The sequence below is a fragment of the Myotis yumanensis genome, unplaced genomic scaffold, assembly GCF_028538775.1.
Source record: "Myotis yumanensis isolate MYYU_CA2020_CCGP unplaced genomic scaffold, mMyoYum1.0.hap1 SCAF_2, whole genome shotgun sequence".
In the NCBI taxonomy this organism is placed as follows: Eukaryota; Metazoa; Chordata; class Mammalia; order Chiroptera; family Vespertilionidae; genus Myotis; species Myotis yumanensis.
The window spans coordinates 84,784,891-84,810,837 of NW_027223753.1; positions in this window are offsets into that span (position 1 = coordinate 84,784,891).

Sequence of the window (25,947 nt, forward strand, 5' to 3'; positions counted from 1 at the left end):
CTTTAAAACAAAGACACTAATGCCTGCTTTTCTGGCTAGTTTAGCAGATTAAAGAAGATAATGTGTACAGATTACCTGGCACCGTGCCTGGTTATGATGATTATTACATTATTTTAAGATTTCACATTCCTTTTTTATCTTACCACTTTTTTTTATTGATTCCATTCTAGTAAAAACACATCTCTAATGTTTATTAAAAGTATGGGTCTGCCTCCTCGTCTCTGTGGAGATTTCAAGCAGCTCACGCTATTGGCAATAAGTAAAATTTCACCTTAGCTGGTGAAATATGTTGAAGGGGCACAATTTCCATATTTTTGCCTTTTAGGTTATGGTTGACAGAATAATAACCCCTAAAGATGCACACATCCTCAGAACCCAAGACTATGTCACCTCACATGCCGAAAGGGACTTTTGCAAATGTGATGAAGTGAAGGGTCTTTAGATGGGTGGGCTACCTTGAATTATGATGATCCCAATGTAAGGAGAAAGGAGAATCAGACCCAGGGGAGCTTTGATGATGGAGGTAGCTATGAGCCAAAGAGTGCTGGCAGCCTCTAGAACAGTGGTTCTCAACCTTCCTAATGCCGCAACCCTTTAGTACAGTTGCTCATGTTGTGGTGACCCCCAATTTCATTGTTACAAATTGAACATAATTAAAGCATAGTGATTAATCACAAAACAATATGTAATTATATATGTGTTTTCCGATGGTCTTAGGCGGCCCCTGTGAAAGGGTTGTTTGACCCCCAAAGGAGTTTCGACCCACAGTTTGAGAACCGCTGCTCTAGAAGCTGAACGAGACAAGGAACGATTCTCCCATAGAGCCTCCAGGAGAAGCCAGCCCGGCTCACAGTTTGGCCTTTGAGACAGACTTTGGACTTCTGATCTCCAGAAGTGTAAGATGACAAATTGTAGTTTAAACCACTAATTTGGTGATAATTTGTTATAGCAACAACAGGAGACCAATACATAGACTAACAAGGAAACATGGATTCATGGGTCCCAGAAGGGAAAGGGGATTCTTTCTCTCCAAACCCCACATGTGAGAAGAAAGGATACAGTCTCCTTGGCCTACGACTGTGTCAAGTCCTCAGAGCAGGAAAGTACTAGTCACGACAGAGCCCCAGATCTTCCTTCCAAGACAACTCAAGTCTGGGAATCTAAAAAGAAGAGGGTAAGCAGGTGGAGGTTTAGTGCATAAAAAATTATATTAAATTATATAAAAAGTTGTAAGCCATAAGTATTGTTAAACTGAGGGGGCAATGTAATATATATATATATATATATATATATATATATATATATATATATATATGAAAGGTTTAGAGTAATGGCATTGTAAGTGGATCAAGGAAGTTAACTAAAGAATTTTTCAAACAAATATTGGAGAGGAATTGGAAAATGGTGACTTCAACTGAATTGGTCTTCCAAGAAGGATAAAAACTTCAGCTTAGAACACATTAAAGATGTTTTAGAGCAATTGGAAACTATTTGTTAAGACACGATCCCCTCCCCACAGCAGTCTAGAGTTCTTTCATGACCCCACCTGGAGCATAGCCTGAGCCTATCTCAGCTGGCCCCGCCCACCTTGTGTGAGCCACCTTCATAAACTCTAGAAGGACCTGGGTCACTTGAGAGTGTCCTACGTGTTAGATGGAGTTGGCAGAGAGACCTGCATAAAGCAGAAAGGAAAGCAGAGCAGAAAACAGATGAAGTCCTGATGGTCTCCCATTTGGTTCGTGTGTTGTCAATTTTACAAAAGGCCCCCTGCCTTCCTTTCTTTCAGCAAAATGTTTTCAAACAGAGCTGCTAATAGACTTTAAACAAAAGAGCTTTCAGTAGGCTCCCTCTAAGACTTTTGTGTTAGCTCAGAGAGCATATGGGAAAATAATCACTAAGAATGATTGTGTGTGTGTGTACCCAAGCATATAAGCACAGGGGTCTTGCATGAGATACAAGTGAAGTTGGCTTACTGTGGATACTTTTGTGGGTGGGATTAGAAAAGCAGCAGGGAAACAGACATTTACTAATTTATGTAATTTTAAGTGGTGGTATTAAGGGTGTTTTTCCTTTTTTGTGTGTGTATCATTTCAGCTATTTCCTTTTTTGCAAACATATTTTTTAACAGAAAAGAAATTTTTCTTTTTGGCTAAAAAAGTGGTAATGCCTCACAGCAGAAAACAGATGAAGTCTGATGGTGCCCATTGAGTTTCCTGAATGAATTCCTTTCTTACAACTGAAATACCCTGGACCAGGGCATGAATGGCTCACCTACCTCACGGATGTGCACGGTGGTGCAGCTACATTTCAGGTAGTCTAGCCCAGGGCTCCTCAAACTGAAATGTGCAAATGAATCATCTTGGGATTTTGTTACAAAGCATGTTCAGGTTCGGTCTTTCAGGGTGGGTCTGAGGTTCTGCATTTCTAGCCAGCTCCCAGGGGGTGCTGATGCTGCCGGTCTGGGGACCCCTGTGGGTCTAAAGAGCCCAGACCATTGTCAGACAAAGTATCACGTCCCAAAGCTAAGATTAAGGTCTGCCTGGGATCAGACAGTGGACTCCAAACCAGGTTCAATAGCTGATGGTCAAGGTCCCAGGGCCTCCGGAGCTTAAGGCAGTTCCCCCAGTCTCAACACTGGAACACCTAGGAGGCACTGCCAGAAGCACAGACCATCTGGCTTCAGTATCAGCGCCCCCTTCTTGACTGCCTGTTTCCATACATGGAAGGCTTCTCCCGGGCCCCAGGGGCCTACTGCAGCGAGGTCACTGCTGTTATCGCTGTAAGGGCTGCAATGCCAACCAGCTGGAATGTTTGTTCCAAACACCAGGACGTCCAATTCTTTGTGATTACCTTTCAACAAGAACCTCTGGTATTTTGAAACTAACACACTTATTTAAAAAAAAAAATCAAATACTACGTGATCAGCCAGAATCTGAGGGAATTTCCCGCCCCGAACTGCACATGCCAAAACTAACCAAACCACCTGGCTATGTTTTCCTTTTTATTGCTGGCATGCAAACAATACAAGCGTCGTAGTTTATGCTGGAGATACGGTATCACCCCTAACCAAGACAAAAGTTCAAAACAGGCTTTGTTCTAGGACTCTCTGTTCTGTGGCCAGGGAGGTCATGAAGGATTTCTACTTGCAGGTCCTTGGAGTACAAATTAGATTCCTTCAAGTCCCCAGTAGACTTGTTCCTGTAACCAAGACATTAATAAGGACTTGGCTGCCTGATGCTATCTGTGCTGTTGTTTCTCCAGTTCCAGCCAAGAAAAGCATTGCCCATGGCGAGGGTTCCCTTCCTGCTGAGATGACGGGGCAAATCTCTGCCTCCATATGTCTCTGGACTTTTCACCAGTGTTTTAGGGCCAGTCAGAGATTCAGAATCACAGAATCAAATTATCAGCGATTCCAGAAATCATCAAGCACACTCTCTTTAACTTGCAGATAAGAAACCTAAGCCCAGGAGATGTTAAGTGCTAGGAGCATCTGGCCCCAGAGCCAGAACTCTGTCTTCTGCCCCCGAAACCCATGCTGTGTTCACTGCCCTCCCGCTGCCCTTGGATCACACTGACACCGAGGAGTCTTCCATCCCACACAAGAAAAGTGGCATTTCTAAACCTCCTTCAAGGTCACATCCACTCACGGTGCGTGGACAGCATCTTCAGAGCCTGAATATGTAAACAGTCTCTAAGCACCTAATTATCAGATTAATAACAGAAACCTCACTGAGTTCAAGAACTGACTATGTGTGTCAAGAACATTGAGTACATATGTTGATGATTCGGTATTTCCTGGGTCGTATTTCCTAATACATGAGATTGTCCTCTCCTGCTTCCTAGGAGTATTTGGAGGGTCACTGGAAGCAGGCGTTATTCTAACAGTCATGTGGAGAGGGGTTGGAAGTCCACGCACCTGGGTTTGACTCTGGCTACCTGGCAGCGGACTTTGGACGAATCCTTTAACCACTCTGGCTATCATTTTCTCATATTTGAGAATGAGGTGAAGACTGCTATCTCAGAACTTTGTGGAGAATTGAAATGAGATCGACATTAAGTCAAATGCACAACAGAGTGCTCGGCACATAGTGAGTCCTCAAAGATGCAACCTGCACTTTCCCTCCTCATGTTCTTTGTGCATCTGGTTTTCCCTAAGGAGACTTCAACTTCCCCACAGGCTTGGTCCCTTGAAGTGAAAGGCTGACACACAGGAAACAATAAATGCTTCCAGTTTATTTCAAAAGCAGAAGAGAACATGATGCTGGGCCTTGAGGAGTTTTTATTGTCTGCACAAGCACCAGAGAGCGAGGTAACATGTCCAGCACTTAGCGTGTGCTGAGCGCTTTGCACGTGTTTTTTTAATTTAATCCTCATCCCTATAACACGCATTCAATCATGCAGCTCATGAGATTAACTTACCCACGGTCACAAACCTACTAAATGGCAGAGCTGATCTTCAGAACTCTTCCCACTGAGAGTCAGGTTTACAGACTTGCCACCTTTTTGCGCCTCTCAGGGTCCTGTTGCAGCTGGTCACCGTGAGAAATGAGGCAACACCTCTCCCTGAACATGGGGCAGGTTAGCTCACTGTTCGCTGTAAAAGCAGCAGATCCCCAAGTTCACAGTTGCAAACCCACTGAGTGGGTGGCATCCATCAGGGCCACATGCATTTCTGTGGTAAGAGGTAACATATACTGTTTGCCGTGCTGTGATTAATAGTCCTTTTTCTCCCATGCCAGAGTCTTGTGGCTTCTGCAGCATCTATGAAATGGTAAAGGGACAATGTATTAGCTTGTATATTTGTAAAAATCAAACCCCAGGCCTGGCAGAATACAACAGTGAACACTGAATAAAACAGTAAAAATGGTCTGGTCTTTTAAACAAAGTGTCAGGCGAAGCTCAGGTGAGTGCATGCACACATACTCTCCCACTTTGTTTACATAATGTAAACTCTTAAAGAAAAATGGATTCCAATAACATCTTCCCTCCATTGCATTGTTTGAGCCACCATTATTTTACATGTACCTGTACATTACAAAAAGCAAATCATGAAATTTTTTATGTACCTATCCACACGTATTTCCCATGTTAACTCTCAGTATAAGTTGATTTCATGCCCCCAAATAAATCCCCCAATTACCAAGGCATTTCTGGAAACCCTACTGTTGGTGATTCAGGCCCGGAGAGCAGCTGTATTGCAGCTGCAGGGCCCAATGAGCCGGAGAAGCCTGAAGAAGCTGCAGAGGGAAATCTGGAAACAGATACTGATAGTCAGTAGCCTGATAGGGCAGGAAACAAAGAGGAAAATGAGACAGCTGGAGGTGATAAAGCACAGGATGGAGAAAATAAAACAACTGTGAGGAGGAACGGGACAGTGAAGTTAGGGAGGACACCAGCTCAGAAGAAAAGGAGGCTGAGGAGAACAAGAGAGTCACCGGTACAGGTAAAGAAAGAACATCACATTGGGAAGAAGGAAGTAGAACAGGAGATCTCTGCTGGGGTCCAACCCCAGCAGGTCCAGGGGTCCCCAAAGGTGTGGACGGAGTTGGCGAAGAAGGAATGACACAGAGACAACCTTCAGTTGATCAGCAGCCTAGCCAGGATCTCCAGCCAAGTTCTGGTCAGGACCTCCAGCGAAGTTCTGGTTAGGATCTCCAGCCAAGTTCTGTAGCAAGGTTCTGTCCAGGATCTTTTGCCATGTTCTCTCACTAGGTTCTCTCTTTAGGTTCTGTCTCTAGGTTCTGTCTCTAGGTTCTGTGTCCTGTTGTCTTGTTACATCTGTATTTATACCAGTTGATTTTAATCCTGTCATTTTCTATTGCAAAGGTTTGGGTGTTTCTTATCTCCATTCCAGGGAGTAAAGATTATGTAGCTTAAGCGTGATTGTTTGTAGTTAAAGTGATTAACTACCCGCCTGGCACTTAGTTAAGAGGTTTTATCCCCTCCCTAATTTCAGGGAAAAATCCTTACCTGGGAAAACAATCTTTCTCGGAGAGGTGACCTTGGTTAAAACACATAGCGCTAAGGGGAGCAAACATATTAAGAACAGTATGCCATATACGCCAGGTCCCTTGAAACATATGCTGTGCAGATGTTTCTTCTCTGCAGCAGCTGTGTCAAGCAGCAAGGATGGACCGGCTCCCTGCAGATCTCCCAAGGAAGTGGAGCAGCAGCCACAGCTGCTCTGCCTCAGCTGCAGCCAAAGCCAAGCACCTGGCTGCCAGGAAAGGGAGAGTTCAAGTTTCAGGTTGCTCTACTGATTGAGGCACAAATGGAGAAACTGGCCATCAAACTTGGACATTTTGAGGAGCTGGACACTGTGATTGACAGAGAGAAACAGAGACAGTAGTTGCTTCCTGAAGTCTAGGACTTCCACATGGAACAGCTGAAATCCTGAATGGTGAGGCTCGCAGCAAATAGAGCAGGAGCACCAGCACCTGGCACAATGCTCATCAGGTCCCCTCCCTACCCTCTGATGAGCCACCACACGTCCCCGCCCCATCCACCCTAGACAGGTCAAACACCAGGCCCAGGGTACCTGTACCTGGACAGCCCCTGCCAGGCTGCCTGATTCCCACCATTGCAGCCACCGTCCCCTCTCTGGGAAGGGCTTTGCCCTCCTGGTATGCCTCTAATTCCAGGAAACATCTTAGGACCCCAGGTGCCCCTCAAGGCATCTAAGGGCATAAGACAGTGGTTCTCAGCCTTGGCTGCACATTAGAATCACCTGGGAGTCTTTTTAAAATCCTGATTTCTGGGTCTCATCCTCCGGAAATTCTGTTTCTTTGTTACTAATGTTGTAGCCCCACCCCATAACAAAGAAACAGAATTTCCAGAGGATGAGGCCAAGAAATCAGGATTTTAAAAAGATTCCCAGGTGATTCTAATGTGCAGCCAAGGTTGAGAACCACTGGCATAAGACCTGAATTGGTTCAGCCTCCCAGACTGTCCCCCTTGGCAGCGGCTGCCTCCAGTGAAGCTCTCTGGCTCTGGTGGAGAGAGATAATCAACAAGAAGTTGTTGATCATCTATTTTATGCCCAGCTGGGCTAGGCACTCTGAGGAAGAAAGAAAGAAAAGAAAAGAAAAAGACACAGAACTTGCCCAGGAAGGAGCATGTTATTTAACTGAAGAAATAAAATTAACGAAGAGAAAAATAAAAATATAATGAAATCAAAATGTAAAGTTCTGAAAAAAAATTTAAAAGTTAAAAAGCAAATGCAGCCTGGAGCTGGATATACATTGAATCCTCGTCAGTCACATGCCCTCATGGGAATTTGCAGGGACTGGGCAGTGCATCTGTGATCCCTGGATAACTGGGCAGTAGGAAACCAAAGCCAGGCCAAAGGCGGCAAAGACTAAACTCACCGTAAGGTCTGAAGCTGGCCTTTGGCGAGCAGCACTGGTATAAGGTTCTCTTTCTGGGTTTACTGATGGACTGTAGGCTCTCCCTAGTATTCCTGTGTTAGCTGCAGACTCCCGAGGCGGCTCCATCAGACCCTGTATTCCTTTCTGTTCCAAAAGGTTCACTTTGCACAAATAGATGTGATGCCACCATTCAGAACACTTATCTATAAAGGCCCTAATGATCATGTTTCCCAGGTCTTCCCCAGGAGAAGGAAAAGTTCATCGTGGTTTTATGTCTCTATGGGTCTCACTAGTCTGCATAACATCTTTTATTGCTTGACTAATGCAGCCGATGTTATTGGTACCCTGCCCTCCACACCTGTGATGCTCTCCCTTAGTCTATCTTTCTGTCTATGGTAACCATAAGCAGAACAAGCCAGAGATGATGAAAAATTAATGCTCCCAGGATGAATAAGGAAGGACTGCCCTATTTTTCCCCTTCCTTCTATCTTCCCTTTCAGCATAAATGTTTGGTTAACACAGGGATATAACAAGAGGAAAAAAAGACATGATAGGATTCCTTGGTCATTTGTGTTTCTTAGAAAACCATTGCCTTCTTTCTACATTCGCAGCAAGTTCTGGTTCAAATGTATAGTGTGCCCTCTTGGGCCTGTCAGTGCCCCTTGGACCACCACCACCCCGCCCCCCCCCCCCCCCCACTGCCCACCCCCTCTGCTCAGTCATAGACAGGCTTACCTGTGTTTGTTTGAGCCTTCCCTGGACTCTGACACCTCCTGGGTTGTCTGGAATGCTGTGCTCATGAGCATCTGGAACACTACATGTGAGTGAACCCCTACTGTGTGTAACTACTCAGCTCAGGTGCTGCACCACTGCTCCGTCAGACTCCAATTACAACCCACAAGTTCAAAGATAACACCAGGATTTCAAGGTGGCAATGGCAGAGCATTAAACCAGGTGTGGGCCCCTTCTGAGAGCAGGGCCTCTGCCACTGCTCAGCTCACCACCCCTGATACTGGCCCTCATCTCCAGGTATCCTCATCACTTTTAAGGGGCTCCTGTGAAAGCAGGGGAACCCGTCATGGGAACCCCTGAAATGGGAATCGGGGTTCTACATTATAACCATTTACCCAAAGGGATGACCAGGGGCAGGGCACCGAACTCTTTGGTCATCCGAGTCCTTATGCAATGGTTGTCTTGAACATACTACTTACAAAGGTTTTGTTTCTGAAAGTGTATCATTCTACCAGAGTGAGTTTCTTATCATGTTCAAGTAGATCTATTTAAGACCTAGAGTGAGTTTAAAGAATACACCTACACCTTTCTCTGGGGTTCCCCTGCTTTCACCGATGCCCCTTAAAAAGTGGGGCGGGGGGAGCCTGACAGCTTTGGAACATATCTGGTAAGAGCAAAATTCTTTCTATATGTTAAGATAAATTCCATGGTTATTTTTCTTTAAATGCTGAGAGCTTTGCAGACTTTCCATTGGGTAGCTTGTAAGTCTGAGTGTGCACACAGACACACACACAGACACACACACAGACACACACAAAGGTGTGCATGCTCTCACCTTGCCTCAGTGCCCACGTCCCCCTGGCTGACCTCGACAGCTGCTGGGCCTGTGGACATGACGTTTGTTGTGTTCTCTGGTTTCCAGCTGTGTTCCCTGCACCTGCCTTCACCCCTGTTCTGTATGTTGCTGGGTGTCTGCTGGATTTCCGTAGCAGGCCTGTGGAGGAACATAAACATTTTGTTTCTTTTCTGAACAAGACTTCCAGTGCATTTGAGTGTGTGTGCGCGAGCGCCTAACTTCCTAGAAACCAGAGCTGTTTTCTCGTGCCAGGCGCCACAGCGGACAGCGGACCTTCCTGTGCAGGAGGTCATTTCAATAAGGACTCAGGGCTTAGTGAGTGAAGAAAAGAAGGTCATTCTCAGACAGGATGTTGGGAAGACGCCCTGAATGAGCCTTGCTGGGCAAGAGACGCCAAAGGGACCAAGAATGTGGGCCAGTCCCCCAGGAAGTTATTCATGAGCCTGCACTGCATGATAAACAGGCAACCAAAGCCTTTTCTATACAACAAAAATCACAATGTTCAAATTCCAGAAAATCCCAGAACAATGACGGCACATTCCTCATCTCCCATTTGCTTATTTGTGTACCAAGTACTTTCAAAGAAATGAGAAACTAGAGTTCTGACTTGGGTTTCTGAGCAGGAATACAGTGCGCAAACAGATGTGTGGTGATGGCTGTGTTCCCCGGTGACAGTCTTCCTTTAAGGGGGGCATGAGCCTCCTGTCGCTGTGCCAGCCCCATTGTCCTGAATCCCTTCTGCTCCCATTAGCCATGGTGAAGGCCAGTGTGAAGTAGTGTTAAGCCTGGTCAGCAAGACGGTGTCAAAAGGTGGGGAGACACTTCTGTGGTTCATGTTACCAAGAGATGTAAATTGGTCAGGTTAGAATGTTCTCCCGAATAAACAAAAAGATTATTTGGGGAACTTAGAAATTATCTGTACATCTACCTGATTTAGAAGAGATATATCAAAGCTCCTTTGGGGTGCATATTTTTTTCTTAAATTATATTATATGTTATTATGCATATTTGTGCATACATGTAAAATGTATATATATAATTATAACAATATTCTGAATAGTGTTTTATAAATAAATATAAATGTCTGCAGAATATAAAATTTAATTCTGAAGATAGTATTATGTGTCTCACTATCCCAAATACTTGTTCATTGCCAAGAACAATTCTTCGTAAGAAGAAATAGCAATTCTCATTTGTCCTTGTCCTCACTTGTTCAGTAAAGTTGCACTTGAAAATTTTTTTACAATCTTCCCCTCCCCAATCCACCTACAACTAATATCCTTCTTTACCTGCTCTATAGCAATTTCAATGTCTAATGTGCCATGCAATTTACTGAATGTTTGTTTATCTCTCCTTTCACTCCTTTCACTCACTTATAATGTAAGTTTTCAAGGCAATAAGTTTTTTTTAAATATTTTGATGATTTCAGAGAGGAAGAGAGAGGGAGAGAGAGATAGAAACATCAATGATGAGAGAGAATTATTGATCGGCTGCCTCCTGCATGCCCCCCCACCAGGGATCAAGCCCACAACCCGGGCATGTACTCTGACTGGGAATTGAAACCATGACCTCCTGGTTCATAGGTTGATGCGCAACCACTGAGCCATGTTGGCTGGGCAAGGCAATAATTTTTTTGTTGTTTCTTTATATATCCCAAGTACACAGAACAGTGACTGACATATACTACATGTTCAAAATTAAAGGCATCTGCATCATTTCCAAAATTCAAAAGGAGCAGCTAATTACATGGCATCAATGAACATCTGGTCAGTGTGGATTTAAATGAAGGCTGTGTTGGTATTGGGGATGAAGGGGTACTTTCTGGAGAATGGGTGTCTCAAACTCAAAGGTGCATAATTAAGATTTGACAAAAGAGGTGTCAAACAGGATAGATTTCAATAGGACCAACAGAAAACCTAACCCACCCGGAACAAAACCCAGCCGAGCCCCAGAGGATGCCTACGGGGTGATCACTGTCAGGCATCTTTAAAGTCGGTTATCTGGAGGGAACAGTTTCCATTTTGCCTGCTGGTAGATTCTTTCTAACCTTCCCAGGCTCTTTTTTTTGGAGGTTCTGTGAATTTTTCAGTCCATTTCCTGGGGCAGGAATTCACACCACATCAAACCTCCTGCCAATGCTGGCAACACTGGCTCCTGTGAAAGGAGACTCTGGATCAAGGAGAGATGGCAAGGGTGAGCTGAAGGTCAAAAACCTAGCTGCACAGCCCAGGAGGGGGGGTGGGTTGGGGAGGCAGGAAGGGGGCAAAGAGGGGCCTTGCTTGGCTTTGCTCACTTGCACTGGTTTCTACCAGATGCACTTTAATCCTTGCAGAGCTTTAGCAAACCTTTTCCTGGCAACATTCAGGTTATTTCAAAAATCAGCATAACTCATTTTGCAGCTCCCTCTGTAGACTCTGATGTCAAGGTGAAGGCCTTGGGCAGGGCACAGTACTCAAGAGCTGGAGCCAAGTTATGAGGTTGGGTCCATGAGGAACAAGACAGATGACTCCATTCCATTTACTAAACCCCATCCCACTTGCCCACCTGCCCAGCTCATAGCTGGTGCTAACTAGCCTCACTTCTCACCATTCCGCTGACTGTCTGTTTTAATGAGGCTAGTGAGAGCCTTAATGTACTTTTGGGTTCTCTAAATAAGGTGTTCCTCCCTGGCCTGTGGATGTGGATTTCTCTTTGTCACAAAAAACCATGGTGGGGGGGCTCCTTTGACATTGGGTAGGGCAGAACATGATGTATATTTCATGTCTTTAAGGCAGTAATCTTAAGAAAAAGGACCACTCTTAATTAAATCGTAAATCCCCATCCTCACCAACAGCAACGAAAGTCAATACAAAGCTAATTATTGTCAGAGATAGCTTGGAATTAAATGTGGAATCGAATTTGAGGAGGAGGGTCATTTCTGGCTTTCGAAGGCAAACTCGGATGAGGCAACCCTGCTTCCTGTTGGGAGCACTTTCCACCTTGAAAATAAACATGAAGCAGAGGCAGGTAGATGACAGGTGTTCAAAATTTAAACCATGTTGCCCTGGCAGGGGAACCGGTCCTGGCATTCAACCCTGGCACGCTTATAAAGAGGCACTTGGGCTTGAATCTAGCAGAGGGCGTTTGTTTAGGTAAGTGAACAGCAAACCCAAAGACCCGCCTACTAGGCATAATGGCATTTTATTCCTTTAATTAGAAGGTTGGGGTTTCTTAAAGGGCAGCTTTTTTTCCTTATTTTTTTTTCTTCCAACTTTGCACTCACAGCGACTGTTCTTCACACAGTTCAGTAGCCGTCTCCCTCATGAGAGGTCAAGAGCCAATTGGATCTTAAACTGGCCGGTGGCCTGTAAACAAGATGTGCCCTATTGCAGGAGGCTGATGAGAGTGCCTGTGAGGGGAGGGTGCTGAACGCTGAACGTGGGTACAAAGTTGGTTGACTCAAAGGTTAACTACCCATTGAAAGAGAGTCTAAAACAAGGAACGACCTTTCTTCCCTCTAGTTTTACGTTAGCTGCTAAGGAATAGAGATCCTGCACAAGATAAGGGCGAGACAGCGTGACTTGGTTCACTGGGTCCTAGCAAGCTTGCCAAAAAACTGAAAGGGGGGAGGGAAAGAGAGCATCTGCTTTTAAAAAAGAGTTTTAAATGCATGATTAATGTACCATATCTTGTTGTAGAAACATGCCCTACATAGCAGCTCCACTGCCATCTTTCTGTTGACCTGTTAGCATGGTTCACTTCAAAGACCTACCCACCTCTCCCCACCTGCCTCAGCTACACTGCATTCGACCGGGGCAGCTTCTAATTAAGCCCTTTGCCTGAGTCCAGCGTGCCTTGCTCAGGACAAACACCGGAAGGCAGGGCTTCTCCGTGGCTGTGCAGTGGCGTGACCCAACATGGATTTTCAAGTTTCCAGTTCACCCACTCTCCCTAGGGTTTGTATTCCTGGGGGAGGAGAGGTCCCCGAAGGCCTGGACTATTTCCCCACCCCTAACAGCTTTACATTCTATTTTCAGTGTCCCTGCATGAGAACCCTTTGTTTTCTTCAGATCCCTCATGCTGGCAGGTCATCCTTCCTCCTTTATAACCTGTCTGTCTTCCTGTATATTTATCCCTACAGGAATGTAGCTCCAAAGAAAGAAAAGGCAGCTATGGTTTCTTCCCTGCAGCCTAGTTTGCTGTTTATGTCTACAGAAAGCTTTGGCCCCAGAAAGGAACGTGTACAGCTTTAAGCATCCCAGAAAACAAACCATCCCAATGTCAGGTAATCAAGTCAGGCAATAGGGAATTCACAACAGAGCTATTTTTTCCTTTGTATGAGAACAAATGGTGCCCTTGAGTGTCCAACCTCGAGTGGGAAAAGAGGTGGGTGTTAGGAGGAACAAGTGGTGGTGTTGCAATCCTGTTTTCTTCCTTTCCCAGAGCTCCACACACCCCACCCTCTGGGCGGCCAGGCCAAGGGAAGGTGATTCTTTACAGGAAGGCTCTAAATGAGACCCCTGAAGGTCAGTCTGGGGTTCCTGGGGTGGAGTGAGGGATCCTGTGTACTTTCCCCATTGACCTAAAAGTCCTATCTGATGAGTACTTTGTAGTGATATTATCCATTTCAAGTTCTTAAAATAAAGATAATTAACAGATTATTCAAAAAGGAAACTTGTGGAAGCTGGTAAAAATTGCTGAAAGCTCGGAGGTAGCATGGGTTTTTAAGCTTGTACTAGAGGCCTGGTGCACCAGTGGGGTCCCTCGGCCTGGCCTGCGGGATCGGGCCAAAACTGGCTCTCAGACATTCCCTTAGGGCTCCCAGATTGCAGAGGGCACAGGCCAGGCCGAGGAACCCCACCAGTGCACGATAGGGGCCAGGAAGGGCCCCAGAGCATGCCTGGTCCTTCTTGCTCAGTCCCAATAGGCTGGACCCCAGCAGCAAGCTAACCTACTGGTCGAAGTGTCTGCCCCCTGGTGGTCAGTTCGCATCATAGCGAGCAGTTGAGCATCCTTAGCATATCATTAGCATATTATGCTTTGATTGGTTGAATGGACGACCAGACACTTAGCATAATAGGCTTTTATTATATAGGATTCTTCCACAGAGACTTCTAAAGAGACAAAACAATAACTTTAAAGGCAAGGTAAGGTCTGGGGAGTGTAATAGTGAAAGATGGGGGACATTCCTGCCTTGAGCCATCTCTTACCACAACAAAAATCCAAGGAAGCACTGAGCCATTTGCCCTCCCCTTCCACACTTTCTTTCCCAGCTAGCTTAAGCCATCCTGCTATTACTCCTTTTTCTAGGGGCTAAATTTCTCACTGCAAATGAAAGCTTTCTCTTTGATGGCTACCCTGTGGGAAAGTACTGAACTCAACTGTACAGTCAGTCCCTGCAAACTGGGTGCCATTCTGAGCCATCAGCTATCTTATGTAGACAGTTTCCCCATACTTATAGTCTGTCCAACCCCAGATAGAGTATCCGATGCATTCAATTCCACCACAATACATTACAGGTCATTTGTCTGGCCACTGCCTGCATTTAGGAGGGTGAATTCTGGATTATTTTGTTACTTTTCTCTGACACTTGATGCTCTGCAATTTTTTTTTTTAAGTATACTTTATTGATTTTTTAGAGAGAAAGGGAGAGGGATAGAGAGTCAGAAACATCAATGAGAGAGAAACATCAATCAGCTGCCTCCTGCACACGCCCCACTGGGGATGTGCCTGCAACCAAGGTGCATGCCCTTGACGGGAATCGAACCTGGGACCCTTCAGTCCGCAGGCCAACACTCTATCCACTAAGCCAGTAGTCGGCAAACTGCGGCTCGGCAAACTACGGCTCGCGAGCCACATGCAGCTCTTTGTCCCCTTGAGTGTGGCTCTTCCACAAAATACCAACTTCTGTGCATGGGCCACGAAGTTTCAATCGCACTGTACATGTGCACCCACACATGGTATTTTGTGGTATTTTGTGGAAGAGCCAAACTCAAGGGGCCAAAGAGCCACATGTGGCTCGAGAGCCGCAGTTTGCCGACCACTGCACTAAGCCAAACCAGTCAGGACTGCAATCTTAATTAACTGATATATGCCCCAGCCCAGCTCTCCAGAGTAGGATTCTGGAGTGTCCCTTATCTATGTGTGTCTCAGACAACTTCCTGCCAGGATGGGGAGCCCAAGGTTGGAGGAATTCAAGGCCTGGACACTCATAACCCATGTATGCCTGGCTGTGAGGTCACAAGCTAGAACCGCAGGGATCTGAATTCTAACGAGGATTGTTGGGCCTCAAGCTCAGAGAGGTCTTGGGGATGGGGCTTAATGGGAATAATCTCAAAGGAAACTAGATTCCTTCATCACCATTTCCTCTCCGGACAGTTTCTCCTCCTGGGCTCCCTCTGTAGAAAGGCCCAGTCCCAGGAAGTGACTTTGGTGGAGAGGGACTCCAAGAAGCAACCCTCGGTGTCATTTCTAGAACATAAGTACAGATTCAGAGTCCCAGTCAGCCTCTTCTTCAGAGAAAATACCAGAACTCATACAGGCGTCCTGGGAATAGCCCAACACTGCACATGTGTTCAAGTGCAGGCAGTGGTGCAATCGCCAGTGCCTCCCATAGAAAGGAGTCTCACTGCAGTTGGACTTGTTAACATATATCTTATGCCTGATACATGCAGGGTATTTTGGCCATCACCAAAGGCAGTGGAAAACCAATTTCAAGGATGAATATAAATATATGCACAAAACTATAATAAAGGTCAGAGTGGTTAATAATAATAATAATAATAATAATGTATAATTGAAGACCAAATAAAGTGCTTTGGGAACACAAAGAAACAAGAGACTTCCATTGGGTGGGGAAGTAGGAAGACAGTGAGGAGTGAGGCTTCTTTCACCTGGGCCTGGTGGGCAGGGTCTTGAAGACCATCAGGGTGGTCTTCCCCAGGCTCTTATTGCTGCCCCTGAACTTCTCCTCTCTTACCCTGCTGTGAGGTTTCCAGGACTCCTAGGCAGGACTGATATTTTAAATATTAAAAAAATAGTAAGGGCCTGGCCAGTGTGGTTCAGTGTATGAGCATTGACCCATGATCCAGAAGGTCATAGTTCAATTCCCAGTCAGGGCACATGCCTAGTTTGCAGGCACAATCTTCTGTAGGGGGTGTGCAGAAGGCAGCTGATCAATGATTCTCTCTTATCACTGATGTTTCTCTCTCTCCCTCTCCCTTCCTCTCTCTGAAGTCAATAAAAACAAATTTAAAACAAAACAAGAAGCAGTAAAGTTTAAGAAATAACCAGTGAGAATGGACACACATTAACCAACCAGGCTAGTGCACACCCATTAACATATCCCCACTTACAGGGGTGCAGCTAGTGTGGAAGGTGAGAGCAAGGCATCAAAGGAGTTTGAGGGTAAGGAGAGGTTTGGGGGAGGGGGGCCATGGTAATGTTATAACCACTCTTGTGGCTGGTTGTTTTCCTTTCATTTTTTAAAAAATGAGAAACTTTAAATGAGTTCTAATGGGTATGTCTTCTTTTTATTATGAAGTAACCATTTACTAACTTTAAAATAATATAAAGGCTCAAAAGGAGACTGTGGACCCACCTCACACCCATTAGGATGGCTACTATACTATAAGAAAGAAGGAAAGGAAGAAGAAAGAAAGAAAGGAAGAAAGGAAGAAAGAAAGAAAGAAAGAAAGAAAGAAAGAAAGAAAGAAAGAAAGAAAGAAAGAAAGAAAGAAGAAAGAAAGAAAGAAAAGGGAGAAAAGGAGGAAGGGAGGAAGAAAAACAAATTCTATATAATAAAAGCCTACTATGCTAAGTGTCTGGTCATCTGTTCAACAAATCAAAGCATAATATGCTAATGGTATGCTAAGGCCGCTCAACCGCTTGCTATGACGTGCACTGACCACCAGGGGCAGACGCTCTGACTGGTAGGTTAGCTTGCTGCTGGGTCTGGCCGATCAGGACCGAGCGAGACAGGCTGGACATGCCCCGGAGCCCTCCTGCAGTCCCTCCCCAGCTGGCCAACCTCCCGCATCCCTCCCTGGCCCGGATCATGCATCAGTGGAGTTCCTGGGCCTGGCCTGCACCCTTTTGCAATGCAGGACCCCTCAGGGGATGTCGGAGAGCCGATTTCAGCCCAATTCCGCAGGCCAATCTGAGGGACCCTACTGGAGCATGAATCTGTGCACCACACCTCTAGTAAAGGATACAAGAAAGGAGGAAAAAAGAAAAAAGAAGTGTTGGTGAAATTGTGGAGAAATTGGAACCCTTATGCATTGTTGTTAGGAATGTAAAATGGTATGGTTACTGTGGTGATGTTATATGGTGGTTCCTAAAAATAATTAAAAATTGAATTACTATGTGATCCAGCATTTCTACTTTTGGGCACAAACCAAAAGGAATTGAAAGCAGGAGCTGGAACAGATATTTGAACCTTCATGTTCATAACAGCATTATTCACAATAACCAAAAGGTAGAATCAATTCAATTATCCATCAAGGATGAATGGATGGACAAAATGTGGTGTATACACACAATGAACTATTATTCAGCCTTAACAAGGAATGAAATTTTGGCACATGCTACAACATGGATGAACCTTGAGGATATCATGCTAAGTGAAATAAGTCAGCCACAAAAGGACAAATACTGAATGATTCCACTTATATGAGGCATCTGGGTGGAGACAAATTCACAGACAGAAAATAGAATGGTGGTTTCCAGAGGATGGGGGAGGGGGGCATGGGAAGGTAGTGCTTAATGGATATGGATTTTCAGCTGAGGGGAGTGAAAAGAGTTCTGTGGATGATGGTGGTGATGGTTGCACAATAATGTGAATGTGCTTAATGCCACTGAATGGTACATTTAAAATTATTAAGATGGTAAATTTTATGTTATATGTATATTATCAAAACATTTTTAAAGGACCATGAAAAGAAAGCTCTCTTAGGAGGGAGATGGCTTGTATAAATCCTGAAAGTGGAAAGCAGAGTGCATGTCAGCTATGTGATAGCGCCTGTACTGTACATTGAGAATGAACTGTGAGAGGAAAAGTTGAAAAATCTGGTTGAGTTAAATAGTCAAAGTGCATGACATCAGAGTTGGATACTTTATAGTGAATTGACAGTTTTGAAGAAAGAGAGTGACATGATTCAATATGTATTTCAGGAAAATATCTGAAGTAGAACCATGTGGGTTCATTGAATAAGGAAGAGACTAGAGGTCTTAACAAGAAAGAAGGGCTAGTAGAACTAGGGTGTTTTTTTAATGGGGATGGCAGAAGGAGAAGGTGGGAAAGATGTTGCAGAGGTAAAACCAATGTGAAGGGTGAGAAAACAAGAGGCATCAGATATGATGTTGTGTGGACGTGGGGAAAAGATGCTGCTGTCACTTCCAGAGATGGCAGCATGGAAGAAGTCAGAAGAGAGAATTAACTGCATTTTGAAACCTGTCCAAGCGTTTGTTACCTAAATAAGGCAGAGATCTGGTTACAAGAATGAATGAGAGGTGGCTGACATGTACCAGGCTCCATAGCCTTATCCTCTAGATCTGAGAACATTCTCCCCACCCTGCAGTTCTCTAGTAACTCTTCCTCCTCCTCCTCCTGATCCTGCTCTTCCTCTTCTCCCTCCTCCTCCTCCCCCTACCACCTTCTCCTCCTCACATCTGCTACTAAATGCTACTTCCTTAGGGAAAACCTTTCCTCACCCTCCTCACTCCAATTGTGATTTAGATGTTCCTTCTAGGTGCTCCCATAATACCCTGTGACTCCTACATCACAACACTTACCACCTTTTATTGTAATTGCTATTGTAATTTTGTGGTACAGTAGCTGGCCCACAGAAGATACTCAATAAATACCTATTGAATAGATGGGAGTAGTAGGGGGAGGTGGAGAAGGAAAAAATATGGAAGGAAGGAAGGAAGGAAGGAAGGAAGGAAGGAAGGAAGGAAGGAAGGAAGGGAGAAGGGAAACAGGAAAAACCTGGAGTTCAGAGAAGCAGAAAGGCCTACAACTGCCAATTTAGATGTCAACCACAAATGAAGTCAGAAGATAAAAATAAATAAGAAAAAATATGATAGAAGAGTGTATAGACATGGGTGGAATATAGGCCAGGACAGAGCCTGTACATTGGAATGGAGGGGAAGGGGGAAGAAGGGAGAAGAGAAGAGGACGGACTAAAGGAAACAGAATGATTTCAAGGGTTAAAAAAAATCAAAACGGACACGTGCCACTGAAATGAGGAAACAGGAATTTTCATGAAAGGGATGCTACAGTGGAGCAGGGAGGATGATAAAAGTGACCAAGAAAGTGTTTGGGGCTGGCACCCAGGAAGCCTGTGGTGGGAGATGTCAGAGTGAGAGAATGAGAATGAGAACTATCAAGTGGGGCTGTGAGTGGAGATGCCACTGTGAGGGAAGAGAAAGATTTTGCTGGCAGCTCAAAGGAAGAATGGGGCTTAGATATATTTTGCACTCAAGGAGACCAGAGAGATGTGAGACTATTCATAGCCCAAAGAGAGAGACAGTCAAAATACAAGAAAGAGAGGACACAAGCAATGGCACAGGTCAATGGGGTTGGTAGGTGGACTAAACGTCAAGGTCAGAGACAAAGGGCTTTAGCCTTTGAGAGGAAGCAGAATAAATGGTTCTTAAAAGAGGAAGAAGAAAGGAGGAAAGGACAGGTAAAGATAGCAAACAGGTGAGAGAAGCTAAGGGTCCTCTCCTCTTGAATGAACCAAGGTCATTTGCTGAGTGAGGGGGTCAGGTAGAAGTGCAGTAGAGGTGGGACTGGGTCTTGGCAGGAGTGTAAGGTTTGGAAATCCCTCACTGGTTGCATAGGAAAGAATGTTAATATTCACAGGAGGTCTGGAGCCCACAGAACCCTTAAAATAACAGCATGCTGGCCCTGGAGGCACACTCCTTTCCAATAGCCCAACCCTGAGTGTGCAGGGGAGAGTGAGTCCAACAGGACTTTCCGAGAAAAGGAAAAGACTCTGTATCCATTCCAAGCATTGTTCCAGGCGGTGAAGGGGGCTAATCGGAGAGCTGGGACAGCATATTGCTGCCTGCAGGGATGGCCTGCCCACTCCTGCCTCTGCTTTATGATCTGTCTGGCTTTCAACCTGTTCCCCCATCCAACTGTGAGTCTCTTGTGAGTCATGACCCCAGTCATGGCTGGACCCCACTTAACAGCAAGCAAGAGCAGGGAACTCCCCACATGACAGGTACAGTTAAGTGTGGTGGGAGGTTTGTTTTGGCTCTGGAACTGCTGCCTACCTCACCATTAGAGATGTGCTTTTGAAATCAAAATGAGAAGAGGAGCCTGGTAGAGAAGGCCATTCATGGTGCTCACCTGTGGATTGGCTTAGTCCTTTGCTTATTCTTAAAAATTAGCTAATATCAGCTATCCCAGGAAATGAGAGTAGGTAGCAAGTCCAGACTCAGATTGAGGCCAATATGACAATAAGTCTGTGCTCTTTACAGGAAGCTCTATCACCTCGCAGGTGCTGCTTTTCCCCCGATACAGTAAGAAAAATAAGAAGGAAGAAAGGACGGAGGGAGGAGAAAAGGAAGGAGAGAGGAAGCGGGGCAGGGAGCTGTATGGGAACATTTTGAGAATCAAGAAATGGTTCTACAGACACATTCCAACAGACAAGGGATGTTTCTATACCAGATGCAGGAGCAAAGTTCCAGTGCCGTTTGGTTCAGAAAGATGAGCTGCCAGGGGCACCCAAGCCCCAAAAGTGTGTACCACAAACTTGGATATTTTTACCTCTGGCTTATCCCCCCTTCTGCCTCCCTTCCAAGTATTAGTATCTTAACATTCTTCTGATTATGTTTCCTTTTAAAGGAGATGCTACTCTTACTAAAAGGTCAACCAGCTAAAAATATTTTGTTTGAATTTTCCATGCTCTTTCCGCATGATTTCTTTGCTTCAAGTCTTGCCTAGGAGAGAGGACTGGAACATTTTCTACTCACAGGGGGCTGTTCTCCAGGCACCGGCACCAAGGTTTCTTTCCTCCTCTTCCTTTCCTGATTCATCCCCTTTAGTCTTATCAGTAACTTTCAGAAGAACCAAAATAAATATTTTATTTGTAAAGACAAGAGAAACATTCCTTTGACATTTAAAGCCAAAGGGCCAATGGGTTAATTTTTAGAAAACTCTTTACAATAGTAAAGGCAGGGTGCCCCTATATGTTAGTTATTAAAATGAGAGTTTTCCTTGGGGCAGTGATTCCAGTGATCTGATTGCCATTGGTAGGCACACCCCAGTTACCGGACCATCCTACTAGCAGAATCACTACTTTGGGCTGAGACATGGAAAGTTCCTATTTAAAGTTCTCTTCCTGGAGTCTCTTTCCTCCATTTCTCTACCTGGCAAAATTCTATTCATTCTTTAACACACAGCTCAAGGTTAAGTACCTGTACTCAGGGTCAGCTGTTCTGTCTTCCAGATTCTCACTCCTACTACTGTTACAGTCTTTAACTTGTCCTTTGTTTGTCTGCATGACTTCTTTCCACAACACACTCCCTCTCCATAGCGCTTTCATCCAGGCCAAGACCAGTCTTATTATCTCTATAAAATAAGGCCTGGGACCTAATGGGTACGGGTTAAGGAAAAAATTGCTCTGACACTTGGTAATGAAGACTTTATTCAAGACTGCTGCAATAGGGGAGAGCGATCGGGCTCAACTCTAAACACAGCAAGGGCAAGTAGCGATTTACAGCCAAGAAGCAGGGTGAAGGGGCTCAGGAAATGGACTGTTACTAAGAGGGGACATCAAGAATGGGGAATTCTTGCTAAGTTGACTTGCCAGGACTCTGCTAAGACTGAGTTGGCCAGACCAAAGACAGGGCCCCATTCCAAGGCCCGTTCCAAAAGAGGGCTCAGAGGAGCCTGACTAAAGCCTGGTCAAGGAGAGAGTCTTAGTTATTACCAAAGAGCTTATAGAATAAAAGCATTTCAGAGATAATTTATTCTTGTGATTCAACCCTATTGACATAATCCCTCTATAAACAATTATTGGTCTTTGACCAAACTCTAGCCAGGCTCCTCTGAATTCTCTTTTCAACCAGGTACTGGATTTTGGGCTTCTGGGTTTGTTTCTGCTTTGTCCAACTTAAGCAAGAATCCTGTTAAGTTGGTTTAGAATCCCTGTTCTCTGTATCTGACCACCCTCAATTTCTGGCCAGGTCCTCATTCTCCACCATCCTCCTGATGGTGTCTGATATCCTTCCCTGACTTCAACAAGAACCCTGCTGATTGGTTCAGCCAGACTCCCCCTCAACTCTGATGTTTCCACTCAGTAATTTTTCAGCCACTGATCCCTCACCCTGTTCCGTGGGTATAAATTCCCATTTTTCCTTGTTGTTTCAGAGATGAGCCCAATCTCTCTCCCCCACACAAAACCCCACTGCAGTGATCCCCATACACATCCTGATAGCTCCCCCTGGAGTAAAATCAGCCTTATGACCCTTTAACTAGTGTCATGAATAATGTTTTCATTAACACATCCTTTTTAACAAACCTGGCTAGAGAGCACTAACAGGAAACTGAGGGGTGGACCTGGATGGGGGTGCACTGGCCAGGCAGCCTGAGATCCATGGGCCCCCAGGGCCAGGGCACTGAGAGCAGGTAGGTCCCTAAAGAACAGTCTCACCTACATCACAATTGTACCTGCAGCTCACCCTTGTCCTCAAGAAGTCAAATTCTTCTCATATCCAATTAAACTTTCAAGCTGATTCTATTTCCTGGTCAAAGAGGGTTGCTTTTGCTTTGTTTTTCCCCCACTTCAAAAATTTCAATTTAAATGTGAAAAGCAGCCTGCCCTTTTTGTGTTTAGAATAGCTTTCAGTTCCAAAGCAGTTCCCATGGGAATTCCTTGTAAGACTATGAAACTTGAGAGACCAGGAGCTAATGGTAGAAAGTGGAGGTGCCCGGGGGACGGTGAAAGTAAAAGATGAGTTCTGTTTGTTTTCAGCCTGATTCCCTCAGGATCATCTCCTCCCATAAGGAGCTTCCTGTTAGCACAACACTGTCCTCAGTGTTTTTAGAACGAGGCCAAGATCAGTAACCTAGACCTGACATGTCAGAGCTTTACACGCAAAGGCCAGAGGCTAAGATGGAAGTGATGGTATTTGCTGAAGGTCTCAGCCCTTTGGAGGAACAGAATGAGGACAGGAATCTCCACATCTTACTGTCACTCATTGCCCCCAACCCCCACCACCACCCTGAGCCCTCTGAGCAGAGGCTCCTGAGCAGGAGCTGTTCACTTGTCAAAGGACTTTACATCAGCTGTGAATTAATGTGAACCTGGAAGGTTTTGAAGCCTTGTTGACACAGGAGTTTTTGTGTAGAAATAACCGAGTGGTTGTCCTTGGCAATTTGCAGCTAAGCTCCTTAGCTTGCATTTTGCAGAGCCTGGGCAGGAGCCCTTGCATGTTCTCTCTCCATGATAATCAGGTAGCTCAATAAACAAGGAAACCAAACTTCAGCTCCCAGTGAGAAACTCAGGTTGTCATTCTCAAGGCTGCAGCATTTACTGGACGCCTGGTGGGGAAGCAGCCACCCAACACAGGCTTCAGATTGCAAATGCACCTGAAACTAGTCATCCAACTCAGCCTTTTCCATGGAAATATCAACCTCAATCTAAAGGTTAATTTCAAAACAAGGGTATATTTTATACTATAGCTATATTATATTCTATATGTACTATACTATATACACACATATATATTACATACTATAGGTATATGAATTATAAACACATATTTTAAGCTTCTTATTTGAGATCACTTCAGTTCATAAAGTTGCTAAAATAATACAAATAACTCTTATATACTCTTTACTCAGATTTTAATGTTGGTCCACATGTATTTTCTCATCTCTCTCTCTCTCCATATATATGTTTGCCCCTAAATTATTCAAGAGTAGGTTATATACAACTAGAGGCCTGAAATTTGCACAAGGGGCTAGGCCCTCACAGCCCCGCCTGCCTCAGCTACACCTCACAGCCCCGGCTTCATAGGGTAGGTCATCCAGACTCATTCTGCTGTTCGGTCTAATTAGCATATTACTTCTTTCTTATATAGGATTATTCCCCTTTATCCCTGAATGCACCAGTGTTTGCTTGAGATAAAGATGCCCTCTTACATAGCCACAGTAAAGTTATCAAGTTCAAGAAATTTAACAATGATGTGATAGTTACCTAATCTACCATTCATTAACTACGTATTGCTATAATGTATCCCAAAAGTCTTAGTGCACCTTTAAGCTGTTTAATGTTTTTAATAAAACAAAGAAAAATGTTTTACTCACTGCGGAGATAATTCATAAGAACCCTCCTATCAATTTATATGAAGAACACATTATTTGCTCCATAAATTATTTATTGATGTAGCTATTTTTAGTTTGCTTATTGCCTAGCACTAAAGCCTCTGAAGACCTAGCTGTAAATCCAGGCAGATAGTACCCTGCTGGTATCGAGTTGATTGGAAAGATCTGATATTTTATTATAAAAGCAATTAATCAGCAGGGAAGTTGAAGAGGTAAAATACAGCCTTTAAAATTTTAGCAGCACTTGGGCTTCTGGGACATACAAGAATTAAAACATGGATGAGAAATGTTCTTTGTGAAAATTACCCCACTCTCCATAAGACCAGGATGCACACAATTAATAGTCACACCAGGAGCCAACAACAAGAATCATTAAACCAAGCACAGAACCATCTTGACTCTATGCTTTTACTTCTTAAAGGGAAGGGGAGAGATTAGATGATGGATAGATAGATAGATAGATAGATAGATAGATAGATAGATGATAGATGTAATCTACACTAATAAAAGACAAACATGCAAATTGACCATACCTTCACTATGCCTTAAGCCACGTCCACCAGCCAATTGGAGTGACTATATGCAAATTAACCCAATCAAGATGGCGGCTGGCAGCCACAGAGCTGGAGCAAGCAAGAGGCTTGGTTGCCCCAATGATGGAGGAAGCCAAGCTTCCTGCTTGCCCCAGCGGGCTCTGAGCTCCACTCAAAGCAACAAAGTTTCAATTATAGAAGGTAAATAAACCCCAGATACCTGCTTTCAGCCGGCCATGGCTGCGGAGCTGGAGTGAGCAGGAGGCTTCCCTCCCACCCACCCTGGCCGGCTCTAGCTCCTCTCAAGGCTACAAAGTTTCAATTATAGAAGGTAAATAAATCCTAGAATTAAAAAAAAAGAAAAAAAGGAGAGGCTGGGAGCTTCCATTGCCGGGGGGGCTTGGCCAGCCTGAAAATGGCCCTCAGCCCCTCACCCAGTCTGGCCAGGTACCCTAGTGGGGACCCCCCACCCTAAAGGGGGTTTGGCCAGCCTGAAAACAGCCATTAGCCCCTCACCCAGGCTGGCCAAACCTCCATGGGGTGAGGGTCCCCACTGCGGGGGGGCTTGACCAGCTTGCAAATAGCCATCATCCCCTCACCCAGGCTGGCCAGGCACCCCAGTGGGACCCCCACCCTGATCTGGGACACCCTTCAGGGCAAACCAGCCGGCCCCCACCCATGCACCAGGCCTCTATCCTATATAATAAAAGGGTAATATGCAAACTGACCCTAACAGCAGAACGACTGGGAATGACTGGTCACTATGACACACACTGACCACCACGGGGCAGATGCTCAATGCCAGAGCTGCCTCCTGGTGGTCAGTGCACTCCCACAGGGGGAGCTCTGCTCAGCCACAAGCCAGGCTGACGGCTGCCAGTACAGCAGTGGTGGTGGGAGCCTCTCCCACCTCCTCAGCAGCACTAAGGATGTCCAACTGCTGCTTAGGCCTGCTCCCTGCTGGCAAGTGGACATCCCCTGAGGGCTCCTGGGCTGCCATAGGGATGTCTGATTGCCAGCTTAGGCCCAATCTCCCGGAGAACAGGCCTAAGCCAGCAGGTGGTCATCCCCCGAGGGGTCCCAGACTGCGAGAGGGCACAGGCCGGGCTGAGGGACCCCCCCACCGAGTGCACAAAT